This window comes from Bos indicus, chromosome 21, assembly GCF_029378745.1.
Source record: "Bos indicus isolate NIAB-ARS_2022 breed Sahiwal x Tharparkar chromosome 21, NIAB-ARS_B.indTharparkar_mat_pri_1.0, whole genome shotgun sequence".
Classification (NCBI taxonomy): domain Eukaryota; kingdom Metazoa; phylum Chordata; class Mammalia; order Artiodactyla; family Bovidae; genus Bos; species Bos indicus.
The window spans coordinates 44,993,004-45,006,999 of record NC_091780.1 but is presented as its reverse complement, the minus strand read 5'-3'; the positions used below and the strand labels follow the sequence as shown (position 1 = coordinate 45,006,999).

General features: G+C 42.8%; 1 long non-coding RNA gene across 3 annotated transcripts in view; it reads left to right on the top strand.

The window, feature by feature from the left end:
* The window catches only part of LOC139178224 (uncharacterized), a 353,724-nt gene that overhangs the window by 15,693 nt on the left and 324,035 nt on the right, over positions 1 to 13,996 (top strand). The gene's annotated exons all lie outside the window — the stretch shown is intronic.

Below are 13,996 nucleotides of genomic sequence, written 5' to 3'. Positions count from 1 at the left end.
TGCAAGGAGATCCAACCAGTCCATCCTAAAGGAGATCAGTCCTGGGTATTCATTGGAAGGACTGATGCTGAAGCTGAAACTGGAATACTTTGGCCACCTCATTTGACTCATTGGAAAAGACCCTGATGCCGGGAGGGATTGGGGGCAGGAGGAGAAGGGGACGACAGAGGATGAGATGGCTGGATGGCATCACCGACTCAAAGGACATGAGTTTGAGTGAACTCTGGGAATTGGTGATGGACAGGGAGGCCTGGCGTGCTGTGATTCATGCGGTTGCAGAGTTGGACGTGACTGAGTGACTGAACTGAACTGATGTATTGATTGCTCGCTAGTACCAGGTACTGGACGGGACAGTGGAGACAGAGGAGTGAACTGTACCACCACAAGACCCAACACAGTGTTAACTCCAACATAGGCTAATCATCAGCAGCTGATGGGATTATTAATTAAGTTTTAAAAAGTGAGTTATATATATAATAAAGTACACAAACCTTAAGTGTACAGCTCCAATCCGTTGAATCACAACTTCTGTGATGTTTTTCCATGTTTTAGCTATAAAACAGCAGGATAAGATTCTCCCCAGCTGGGATTCAGTAACCCCATCTACTTGAAAACATAAAATCAGTTATCCAGACTTAGCAAAGATCTTCAGGAACAGATTCCTTGCCACCAGAATTATTCCTATTCTGCCCTGACTGTTGGTCATCCATCCTTGCCAAATGATTCAAAATAATTCTGCTGGATGTACTTGTCTCAGGGTAGGTTGTAATAGGACTTACCTCCTGGAGGGCAAATTCGTATCTTCTGTGCCAGAGGTAGCTTCCGTGATCACAGTGGTCATTATCAGAGCACCTGAATTACCTCACCAAATCCTCAGCCTTCCCAGGAGGATGCTTCAGGTAGCTGCATGCAGCAATCCCAGTTGGCATGCCAGATGAAAGGATTTTTTGCTATTTTGGGTCTTCCTAAGCTGTCAACAGAGAAAAAATTTAAAGGCCTTCAAATCTCAGAAATCAATAAAGTGGTTAATGTTTCTTTCCTTGTGTCTGTGATCCCGCTACGTTGACAGGATTTTCTTTTTCTTGGAAGCAGTTATTAAAGCAGGAGGTGAGATGGGCCTCGATGTGAGGTTGCCCTCGAGAAAAGTCAGTGCTGGTTTTCAGTGGAATATTATTATCTGCTGATAGGAGGGAAAATGCTCCGGAAAAGAAGTTTACATTGTTTTAACTCTCAAAAAGTTGCTTGTAGGAATAACAAGACCTTTGTTTAACTCTAATCTTAGTCTGCCTTTAGAAGTAAGTTTAGAGGATAAAGAATCATTGTCAACTCAGTCTAAAGTATCAACTAAGATCCCACAAGCCCCATGACCTGGTCAAAAAAATCCAAAAAGAAACAAGCAAACACCCCCATGGCCTCCCGCGGCCGCCGCCCCCCCCCCCGCCCCCCCCCCGCCCCCCCCCCCCGCCCCGCCCCGCCAAAAAAAAAAAAGCCCTTCAATAATGTGGATAAGGAAAGGAAAATTGATTTTTAAATAATAAAAAAATACCAACCCTCTTATTAAAGTTATACACAAAATTCACTCCACAATTTCTACTTTTTAAGATAATTAGATTTTGTTGAAAAATGAGTTGGTATCATGATTTCCCTAGTTTTTTCCTAAAAAATATTTATTTATTTGGTTGTGCCAGGTCTTAGTTGCAGCAAGTAGGATCTTCGTTCTAGACCGAGTAGAGATCAAACCCATGCCCCCTGCATTGGAAGCACAGAGTCTTAACCGTTGGACCACCAGGGAGGTCCTATGATTTTCCTACTTTTGTTCATGCAGCTTATGCCTGGAGAATGGGGCTTTGGAAACTGATCTTTTTCAATATAGATTTTCTCTCTGAATTAGCCAGTAGAGTCCTGATTGGTTTCCCTCCAGTAGATTTTCTGAAGCAGCTGGATTTCTCAGGTGGAGGTACTGTCACGCGAGTGTATGTTCCTCGGTTCTTTGTCTTGTCACAACAAAGATTTGGAGTGACGGACATTAAAGCCCTCAGCGTGTCACAGCTCTTGGGTCTTGGACAAACCGTGCTACAGCTCTTAAGCAAATCAGTGTTACAGCTCTATTTTATTTAGAAGATAGCAGGAAAGTGAGAGAGAGAGAGAGAGAAAGAAAAGAGCGCACGCATGCGGGAGAGAGAGTCCGTGAGGAAGCGCTTTGGCTCCTTCTTTTATATGTTTTTTCCTCCACCTGGGCCTGCCCTATGCAAATTGGGCTTAGCCAGAAGTGCTGTTTTTTCTGTTTGTTCTGCCTGAAGTCTTCACTCTGGTCCTCGGACCTTCCTTTGACCTTCCTTGTCTTTTAGCCACCGCCATTTTGGACTCCTTTTCCCTATTCTACCTACCTAACAGTACCATGGACTGCTTCAGCCTGAAGCAGCTGTTTTCCCCAAGCACCCATTTCTTGGTTCTCTGTATTGCTTTCTTTCTTTTTTTGTATTGCTTTCTTGATAGTGCTCATCACACTCTGAATTTTGTTTGTCTGTCAGGCCCCTAGATGAATGCCAGTGCCAGTCTCTCAGTCGTTTCCAACTCTCTGTAACCCCATGGACTGTAACCTGCCAGGCTCCCCTGTCCATGGAATTCTCCAGGCAAGAATACTGGAGTGGGTAGCCATTTCCTTCTCCAGAGGGTCTTCCCAACCCAGGGACCAAACCCTGGTCTTCTGCGTTGCAGGCAAATTCTTTACCATCTGAGCTATAGGGAAGTCCCTTAGAATGAATGAGCATGTGTTTAAAGCCCTTTGATAGTTTCAGTTGCCTTTAGTATTAAATCGTGTCTCCTCCTCATGCAGCATATCTGAATTCTGTTTTTCTAATCTCTCATGTAGTGCTTGTTCCAGCCCCTTGGAACTACATTTCCATTGACATTGATCTGTGTCCTTTCCCCTGGTTCTCTTTTACAGATCCTTCCTCATATCCAGAGTATTTCTTTCCCCAGTTGATTCCTCTTCTCCCATGACCCACTGGCTTGAATAAGAACATACTGTGCCCCTTTTGAACTTCCTTTATCACCAGGTTATCTTGTTATATTATAATTGCCAATTTATTTGTCCAGATTCCTTCACTAGATGTGAAGTTGGGGGCAGAGGTCTGTCCACTCTCTGATGTCTCTTTAGAGCCTGGCATACATATTTGTTGAACCACTGAATGAATGAATGAAAGAAATACCCACAAATAGCTTAAAAGTGGTTTCACTTTTGCTAACTGGATATAACATGATAAATTATGTTTTCTTTATCACAATTATGTATCAGAAAGCGGGATAAGGAAAAGGCCAGAAATCTTGGGCCAACTAGATCTGCAGTAACTTATGGATGATATGGGAGCCTGGGTTGGTGATCAGGACACTTGCATTTCTTTTAAAAAAATAATTTTATTTTTTGGCTGCATTGGGTCTCCGTTGCTTTGTGCAGGCTTTCTCTAGCAGGGACTATTCTTTATTGTGGTGTGAGGGCTTCTCACAGAGATGGCTTCTCTTGTTGCAGAAGACACGCTCCAGACATGTAGTCTTCAGCAGTTGCAGCAGGCAGGCTCAGTAGCTGTGGCACACAGGCTTAGTTGGCTCTGTGGCATATGGATTCTTCCCTGACCAGGGATCAAACCCATGTCCCCTGGATAGGGGGATAAGAATTGGCAGGCAGATTCTTATCCACTGCTCCACCAGGGAAGTCCAAGACGCTTGCATTTTTGTCCTCGTTCTGCCACATTTCAGGATTTCTAAAGCATTGAAGAGCAGATTCCAAAATACTCTGAGGGTTAGGAAAAACAATGCAACCAATTCCTTTTGGGTTTAAAGGTTTTGTGATTCTACACATCTTGATTTATTAATACCATCAATTAGACCTAATTAATCTGAGCTGAGATAAGGTGTAGCAGGCTGATCTTTAATGGGAAGATTTATGGGCTTCTTATTCTAGTGCATCTGAGGAAGGGAAGGGAATGTTCATCCAGGAACCAGCTGCATGGTGAGGATGTCTTGGCTCCTGTTACCAGAAGACCGTACAGCCAAGGCTCAGAAGGCCGGATTGGAACAATAGCCAAGAAAATATTTGAGGGGACCCAGGGGCCTTTCAATGAGAGTGTCATCAGGACGTGCTTCCCAGATGGGCTGTTATAAATGATTCATTTGGAAACTAATTGACAGGATGAGTGGGAAGTTTAGTTGGCTAAAAGATTCTTACTCTAGTGAGAGAACTTTAAGGGTCTTAAATCATTTGTTTTTAAGAGTCTCAACCCCCCTCTCCCACAGCTCTTACATCCCTGAAGGCCACAAAAGGCATTAGAGACTCCCCCACCCCCACTGCCAGTGCTTACTGTGCTTCAGACATGTATGGAGCTTTGAACTGGGAGGAATCGTGAGTTCTCACATGGGATGGCCCTGGAGGCCCTCACACTTTCAGCATTGGGTCTACTTTGGGCTGTGTCTGTTGTTGGGAGCCCCCAGTAGAGTACAGCCACCTTTGTTTTAAAGACTAGATTTGAATAATGTACAGCTTCTCCTTGGTGTCTATAATGAGAGAAGCTTGTTCAGAAAAACTGCCAGAAAAATCTTTCTGGACTGTTGGTCAGATTGACATAGGAGGGTTTCTTAGTAGTCCAGTTGCTCTAAGAAATTGAGTAGACAGATCCAAGAACTTCTGGGTAGCATCTAAAATTAAATCAGTGGAAATATTTAAGTGGGAAGACTTCTTTAGTTTGGCCTTCTTTCTGGACGAGATATGGATTAATAGAGTCTTGATTAATATAAAAAAATTAGAAATGTTGGAGATTATGGATTTTAGTTCAAAGATTTTTTCCCCCTATACTGGGACTGAATTACCTCAGATAAATAAAAATAATAATAATAGCCAAATTCCCGGAGGTCACCTGAACAGGGTTAATTGCTTGTGGGGTTAATTTTTAGCTTCTAGAGCCTTTGAATTGCTAGAGGCAGTAGTTTTAAATGTGGGGGCCATCAGCTTTCCTTAGAGAACTACCTTTTAGTCGAAGGTTACTTTTTTGGACTAGATTAAGGAAATTTTGGTTGAGGGGCGAGGGAAAGAGAAATGTGAGGGGGTGGTTAGTACCTTTTCACTGGGAGAGCCTCTGGAGTTGGGTTTGCTAGTTCCCCCATGAGATGGGATCAACAAGATGTGAGGTTGATCTACAAAAAAGAGGAAAACTGCAGTTATCTAGGAAATGGCAACCCACTCCAGTACTCTTGCCTGGAAAATTCCATGGACGGAGGAGCCTGGTAGGCTACAGTCCATGGGGTCTCAAAGAGTCGGACACAACTGAGCGACTTCACTCACTCACAGGTTATATGCAGGTCACTCCCCAGCCATTTTAAAACCCCAATACAAGTAAAGTTTTCCAGGCATCTATTATAAGGACAAACTGTGGTCCTGGCAAACTGAAGCCTGTTCCCATATGGTAGAATTTGAAGGGAGACCTTGTTCTGTGGTGATAGGAAGTTTTCTTGTACAAGTGGGATCATCCACTGGATTCAAATCTGGGCTCCTAGCAGGTCAGAGCCCTCATTCTGGGCCTAATATTGTTGGCCAATGTAACAATTGAGAAATGAAATACTTCTTGGCACATCAGCAAACAAACAGTCTTAGTGATTACAGCCACCACAGATGGTGAGCTGGTGAGCCCTGAGGGAACTCAGCAAGGAAAGAATACCTGCTATCTAGCAGCCATCAGACTCCAGCCACTCCCTGAGGTGAGCCCTGAGGAAGGTCAGGATGTGAAATCAAAGTGGATCGGTAGTGTCTGACTCTTTGCGGTCCCATGGACTATACAGTCCATGGAATTCTCCAGGCCAGAATCCTGGAGTGGGTAACCTTTCTCTTCTCCAGGGGATCTTCCCAACCAAGGGACGGAATCCAGGTCTCCCGCATTGTAGGTGGATTCTTTACCAACTGAGCTATCAGGGAAAGCCCTGAGGAAGCTCAGGATGTGAAAATACAGGATATTGGGCCCAGATAGCTGAGGTGCATATCAAAGGAGTGATTTCAGTAAGCCCAGATTCTTGCCTCTTCCCATTCATAGAAAAGCAGTAAATTCCTTAGCTTGGGATTCCTGGTTTTCTTTAATTAATAATTGTTTGATGTTCAGACTACCTGTCCTTTGTTGCAAAACTTCTATGTAACCTGGCTCCTCCCCTCACCTCCTTGGAGAAGTTCTCTCAGGGTTACTTGAGATGCTATCTCCTGGGATGCTGCTGCTAAGTCACTTCAGTCGTGTCCGACTCTGTGCGACCCTATCAGGCTCCCCCGTCCCTGGGATTCTCCAGGCTAGAACACTGGAGTGGGTTGCCATTTCCTTCTCCAGTGCATGAAATCTCCTGGACATGAAGTCCTAAAAAATTCCTACAGAATAAAATATAACTCACAGTTTTTAGGTTGTGAATATTTTTTAAGTTCACACAATGACCTAGAATTCTTGGGTCCTTCAGCTCACACACTATCGTCCACTGCTCACGTGTCAACAGTTATTAAATTTCAGGATTCTCAAAGTTGGGATGCTCTAAGTGGTTGGGGCCCAGGAATCTGTAACTTAAAGCAAATCTTTCAGTAGCCTTTAAAGTAAGAATTTGAGAGGACAGGAAGGAAACCCCACTTTCAGGCTCCATAGCCTCATAGCTTCTTTCTGAGCTTTCAGGTCTGAGAGACAAGAGGAGCCTTTTGAAGCAAATCTCTTATGATACTTTTATCTGTGTGAAATCTCCATTTAAAACCCTTTTAGTCATGGATGTGAAGCAAAGCTGGAAAGGGTGAAGCTTTTCAGAACCTGAAAAACAAGTTGTGTTAAAGCGAGTGAAGCCCTGCCCTCTCCCTAACTTGACCCTCAATCTGTGAGTACTCAATTTCTTTTTCCTGCCACCTCCCATTTCCAGCCATTTGGCTTGGCAGTATCATTTGTTGTGGTGGTGCAGTTGGGTCAAGTGAGACTAAGAAGGTGGAGTTTCTGAGGCTCTGTGTTTGCACACTCTGAGATTTTGGGTGCCTTTGGCTGAGGACTGAGTTGGCCCTGGGGGACAAACTATTTGGAGCCACCTGCTGCTCTCTGCTGCCCCCTTGGTGGAATATTCTCACAAGTCTCTCCAGGCCATCTGAGGACAGGATTAGTTGTATGGTAGTTTGTTACACCCCAATTGCACTCATTTCACATGTTAGCAGGAGAAGGCAATGGCAACCCACTCCAGTACTCTCGCCTGGAATATCCCATGGGTGGAGGAGCCTGGTAGGCTGCAGTCCATGGGGTCATGAAGAGTCGGACATGACTGAGTGACTTGACTTTCATGCATTGGAGAAGGAAATGGCAACCACTCCAGTGTTCTTGCCTGGAGAATCCCAGGGACGGGGGAGCTTGGTGGACTGCCGTCTATGGGGTCGCACAGAGTCGGACACGACTGAAGTGACTTAGCAGCAGCAGCACACGTTAGCAAAGTAATTCTCAGAATTCTCCAAGCTAGGCTTCAACAGTATGTGAACCTAGAACTTCCAGATGTTCAAGCTGGATTTAGAAAAGGCAGAGGAAGCAGAAATCAAATTGCCAACATCAGTTGGATCATACAAAAAGCAAGATAATTCCAGAAAAACATCTGCTTCACTGACTATGCTAAAGCCTTTGACTGTGTGGATCACAACAGTGAAAAAATTCTTCAAGAGATGGGAATACCAGAATACCTTACCTGCCTCCTGAGAAACCTGTATGCAGGTCAAGAATTAACAGTTAGAACTAGACATGGAACAACAGACTGGTTCCAAATTGGGAAAGAAGTACATCAAGGGTGTATATTGTCACCCTGCTTATATAACTTACATGCAGAGTACATCATGAAATGCCAGACTGGATGAAGCACAAGCTGCAATCAAGATTTCAGGGAGAAATAAGTAGATGACACCACCCTTATGGCAGAAAGTGAAGAGGAACTAAAGAGCCTTTTGATGAAGGTGAAAGAGGAGAGTGAAAAAGCTGGCTTAAAATCCAACATTCAAAAAATGAAGATCATGGCATCTGGTCCCATCACTTCATGGCAAAGTGAAGCCATGAATTGATACTTTTGAACTGTGGTATTGGAGAAGACTCTTGAGAGTCCCTTGGACTGCAAGGAGATCCAACTAGTCCATCCTAAAGGAAATCAGTCCTGAATATTCGTTGGAAGGACTGATGCTGAAGCTGAAACTCCAATACTCCTGAAACTGGGCTCTTGTCTAACACTCGGAAATGAATTGTCCGAGGAGACACATGTGCTGACAAGGCATAGATTTTATTGGAAAAGGTCACCCGGGTGGAGAGCAGCAGGGTAAGGGAACCCAGGAGAACTGCTCTGCGTGTGGTTCGCAGTCTTGGGTTTTATTGTGATGGGATTAGTTTCTGGATGGTCTATGGCCAATCATTCTAATTCAGAGTCTTTCCTGGTGGTGCACGCATCGCTCAGCCAAGATGGATGCTAGCGAGAGGGATTCTGGGAAGTGGATGGACACGCGGTCTCTCCTTTCCCCCTTTCCTGAACTGTTCCGGTTGGTGGTGGCTTATTAGTTCCCTATTCCTTATCAGGATCTCCTGTCATAAAACAACTCATGCAAATGGTTACTATGGTGCCTGGCCAGGGTGGGCGGTTTCGATCAGTGTGCTTCCCCTAACACTTTGGCCACCTGATATGAAAAACTGACTTATTAGAAAAGACCCTGATGCTGGGAAAGATTGAAGGCAGGAGAAGAAGGGGATGACAGAGGATGAGATGGTTGGGTGGCATCACTGACTTGATGGACATGAGTTTGAGTAAGCTCCGGGAGTTGGTGATGGACAGGGAAGCCTGGCGTGCTGCAGTCCATGGGATTGCAAACAGTCGGACATGGCTGAGCAACCGAACTGACTGATTTTTCATTCAGATAATGATAATCTAGCCATTAGAGATACATGACTTTATAACATGGTAGTTTTTATGTTAGTCAAATGTGAAATTTTCATTTATTTAAGCCTCAGTAATATTTCATTGTATACCACATCTTTCAAGTGCAGATGTTCAATGGGAAACAGTAGACACAGTCTCAGGCCCAGTAGGGTCACAGAAGGTGGTGTAGGAAAATAGTCTGTCCTGGTCACTGAGATGCCAGGAGTTGAAGTGCAGCTACTTTTGGCAAATCACAGATGTCTGCACAAAAGCAAAACCTGCTGTGCTTCCAGTGTGTCTATACTTTTCACCTACCACAGTAAAAACAAAAATATAAACAACAAACTTTGCACCCTGAGATAAATCAGAGTCACCCTGACTGGTCTGATTTCCCAACTAATAAAATGTTGAATATTTCCAACAATCCTAGACTCTTCCCAAAGTTTTATCTCCAATTTTTGCTGTGTTGTTGGCTGGAGATTGTCAGGAGCATTGTGAATATAGCTGTCTTATGAGCAAGTTGTTGCTTTCTTATCTTGAAGGGATAATGTAAACTTCGTAACCTTGGTAATACTGTGAATTTTTTGCTTTAAGTCCTTCTTATGTTTTTTATTTGATGAACCAGTCCTTCTAAAGTCTGATTCCCTTGCTCTCTTTGACGGTGCATTTTTCTTTCCTTTTCTAAATTCTTCTTTCTCTGGGTATTCCTTTGACACCTGTCATGTCTGGATCAGCTAAAATGCAAAAGCTCAAAGATGTTCTGTATTGATTTATGTTATTAGGTTACAATCAAAAATATTGATTTTGAAGTACTTTTAGACTTAGGAGAGGTGGCAAAAATAATATGATGAGTTCCCATATACTCTATATTCAGCTTCACCTAATGATAACATTTTACATAAACTACAATTCATTATCAAACCAGGAAACTGATATTGGTATTAACTCTATTACAGACTTTATTTAGATTTTACCAGTTTTTATATGCACTCTTTTTTTTTTCAGGTATATAATTCTACAAAATATTATCACATGTGTAGATTTGTGTAAACACTGACATATTTAGGAGACAAAATTATTTCATTGCCATAAAAGAAACTGTGACTTCACCCATTTATAATTAGTCATACTCTCCTTAAAACTTAACGCCTGACAAGTAATGATTTGTTCTTTATAACTTTGTCATTTTGAGACATACATTTTATATGTATGGAATCATACATATAAACTTTTTTAATAAGATTTTTTCTTTTTAAAATTTATTTTTGATCACACTGGGTCTTCATTGCTGCTCACAGGCTTTCTCTAGTTGCAACAGATGGGGGCTACAGGCTTTCTCTAGTTGCGACAGATGTGGGCTACTCTTCCTTTCCGTGCATGGGCTCCTCATCGCGGTGGCTTCTCTTGCTCTGGAGCACAGACTCTAGATGTACGGGCTTCAGTAGCTGCATCATCGGGCTTTGTAGTTGCAGCTTTTGGGCTCTAGGGCACATGGGCACAGTGGCTGTGGCACATAGGCTTACTCTGCAGCATGTGGAGTCTTCCTGGGCCAGAGATTGAACCTGTGTCTCTTGCATTGGCAGGTAGGTTACTATCCACTGTACCACCAGGGAAGTCCCATATAAGCTTTTGAGATTTTTTTTTCAGTTAGAATAATGCATTTGTGATCCTCAAGTTGTTATACATATCAATATGTCTTTTTCTTACTGAAAGGTATTTCATTGTGTTATATACTGTACTGCAGCTTCTTTATCCATTTGCCTGTTGAAACATATTCGTGTTGTTTCCAGTTTTTGGCTATTACATAGAGCTGCTATGGACATTTGTGTAGTTTTTTTGTGTATAAAAATAAGTTTTATTTCTCTTGGTTTGTGTGAGAGTCTTATAAACTGTATTTGCAATTGTATAAATTGTAAAAATTTATAAATTGTATAAAATTACTGATGTTAAGTAGTGCTTCTTGAATTGTCCTGGGTGAATATGAAAAGAGGTAACTTAATATATTAAGTGATACACTTAAGCCAAGCAAAGTCAAATGACGTGGCATTTGGTGCTATTAATTGTTGACAGTATTTCAAACAGAGTCAAGTTCTAAGGGAACTGAGTTCTCACAAAACACATGTAGACAAACCTGCCAAACTCAAGAGCATTTGTCTGAAAGCCTCAGTACATTGCTGTGTTGTGAAGAGTGACTTTGTTCCAGCAGAAAAACGTCATCCATTTCATTATATTAAAACAATTGTTCATTTGGATTTTTATTGGTTTCATAGTTTGTTTTTATTTCATTTATAATTAAAAAACATTTTTATGGCTCTGGACCAGCATATAATCAGCTCAGCTAAAACCAGTATAGCATATACAATTTAGTAGTGGTGTTGGTACTGAATAAAGTCAAAGTGAGGAGGGAAGGGGACAGGGCACAACCTTTAAAAGAATGATGTAGCCATTGAGGATATGACAAAAACTGTTTAGAAGAATTAAGTCCAAGGTAGTGGATGATTTGACTTCCTGTACACCTTGAGCCTCGTTATACATTCGTTGTAATACAAGGTCAGTTCAGTTGCTTAGTCATGTCTGACTCTTTGTGACCCCATGGACTGCAGCACGCCAGGCTTCCCTGTCCATCACCAACTCCCGGAGCTTACTCAAACTCATGTCCATTGAGTCAGTGATGCCATCCAACCATCTCTGCCTCTGTCATCCCCTTCTCCTGCCTTCGATTTTTCCCAGCATCAGGGTCTTTTTTAGTGAGTCAGTTCTTTGCATCAGGTGGCCAAAGTATTGGAGCGTCAGCGTCAGTCCTTCCAATGAATATTCAGGACTGATTTCCTTTAGGATGGACTGACTAGTTGGATCTCCTTGCAGTCCAAGGGACTCTCAAGAGTCTTCTCCAACACCACAGTTCAAAAGCATCAATTCTTCAGCGCTCAGCTTTCTTTATAGTCCAACTCTCACATCCATACATGACTACTGGAAAAACCATAGCTTTGTAATACAAAAGCATATACTAAATACATACCCACAGGTACCTGGAAGTTCTGGGGCAGACCGTAAAAGTCCAAAATGTGGGTGGTGTCCCAGTTCCTAGAAATCCCCACACCTTTCCTCAAGCAGTTGAAGTAATCCTTCTACTCATTTGTTGTTTAGTCACTAAGTTTGTATCTGACTCTTTGTGACCCCACGGACTGTAGCTTGCCAGGCTCCCCTCTCCATGGGATTTCCCAGGCAAGACAACTGGAGTGGGTTGCCATTTCCTTCTTTGGGGGATCTTCCCAACCCAGGGATTGAACCCCGTCTCCTGCATTGACAATTTGTTTTTGTTTTTAATTTAATTTTATTTTTTAAATTTACAATATTGTATTGGTTTTGCCATATATCAAAATGAATCTGCCACGGTATACATGTGTTCCCCATCCTGAACCCTCCTTCCACCTCCCTCCCCATGCATTGACAATTTGTACGGTTGTGAGAGTTAGACCATAAAGAAGGCAGTGCTGAAGAATTGATGCTTTTGAATTGTGGTGCTGGAGAAGACTCTTGAGAATCTCTTGGACTGCAAAGAGATCAAACCAGTCAACCCTAAGGGAAATCAACCCTGAATATTCATTGGAGGGATTGATGCTGAAGCTGAAGTTTCAACACTTTGGCCATCTGATGAGAAGAACTAACTCATTTGAAAAGCCCCTGATGCTGGGAAAGACCCTGGTAAAGACCCTGGAAAGACTCATTGGTAAAGATCCTGATGCTGGGAAAGGCAAAAGGAGAAGGGGGCAGAGGATGAGATGGTTAGATAGCATCACTGAATTTGAGCAAACTCTGGAAGATAGTGAAGGATAGGGGAGCCTGGCATGCTACAGTCCGTGGGGTCACAAAGAATCAGACATGACTTAGCGACTGAACAACAACAACTGCATTGGCAGGTGGATTCTTAACACTGAGCCACCAGGGAAGCCCTCTCAGTCATTAGCTTATGAAGTTACCCAGCCCATAAAATCTAACTGTCCCATATTTCCAGGCAGCTCTCACCTTCTGAGATGGGCCGCATTCTGCCTATGGAACATACAGCTTGCTCTTTAATCCTTTCTTGCCTGAAGCCAGGGACCCTTGCTCTTTGGCCTGTCCCAGGAACTCATCCAAGACCTGGATGAGTGACCTCTCCCATTTTCCTGCAACCTCTTCACAAAGGATATTGATAAATATACTTCTTACTTATCACTTTGCCTCTTGCTGAATTCCTTCTGTGCTGAGGCATAAAGAACCTGAGCTTCAATATGTTTGGAGGCAAGTTGTGTGGTTTCTGTTGGAAGAGTGTAGTTTTGAGTTTCATCCAAGGTGTGTGGTTTTGAAAAGGATACATAAGACATCGGTATTAAAATATGGATGGGTATTTATGCCATGTTTTACATTTGTATATATTAATATAGTTTGTATATAGGATCAGAGATTAAGAAAAAAAGGTGGCTTAAGCAAATGTAGAAAGTCCACTCTCTCAAAAACATCTGAGCTAGTTAGTTGTCCAGTACTGTAGCATCGTCATCTGGAGACCCATTTTCCTACTAGTTTGCTCCCCTTGCCTTCTCCTAGATTGGTGCTTCTCAAAATTTAATGTAAATATGAATCACTTGGGGAGATATATATATATATATACATTTTTTTTTTTCACTGCACTGCTTGGCTTGAAGTTTCTTAGTTCCCTAACCAGAGATTGAACCTGGGCCCTTGGCAGTCAGAGCACAGAGCACACTGAACCACCAGGGAATTCCCTGGAGATCTTATTTAACTATAGAATCAACCTCAGTAGGTCTGGTTCGGGCTGATGCTGCACTTCCACAAACTCCCAGGTGATGCTGACGTTGCTGGTCACACAGAGCACATGTGAGCAGTTAGATCCAGGAGTATTGCCTTCATTCATATGGCTGAAGCTGGTTTGTCACCATTTCTCTGGATTTCCAGCCTGTGGGAAGGAGTAGAGAGGAAGTAAAGGGGCAAGTAGCTTCCTTATGAGAACATGATCCGGAAGGTGTAGACATTCTTTCCAGGTACTTCTCACTGGCCAGAATGTGGTCAT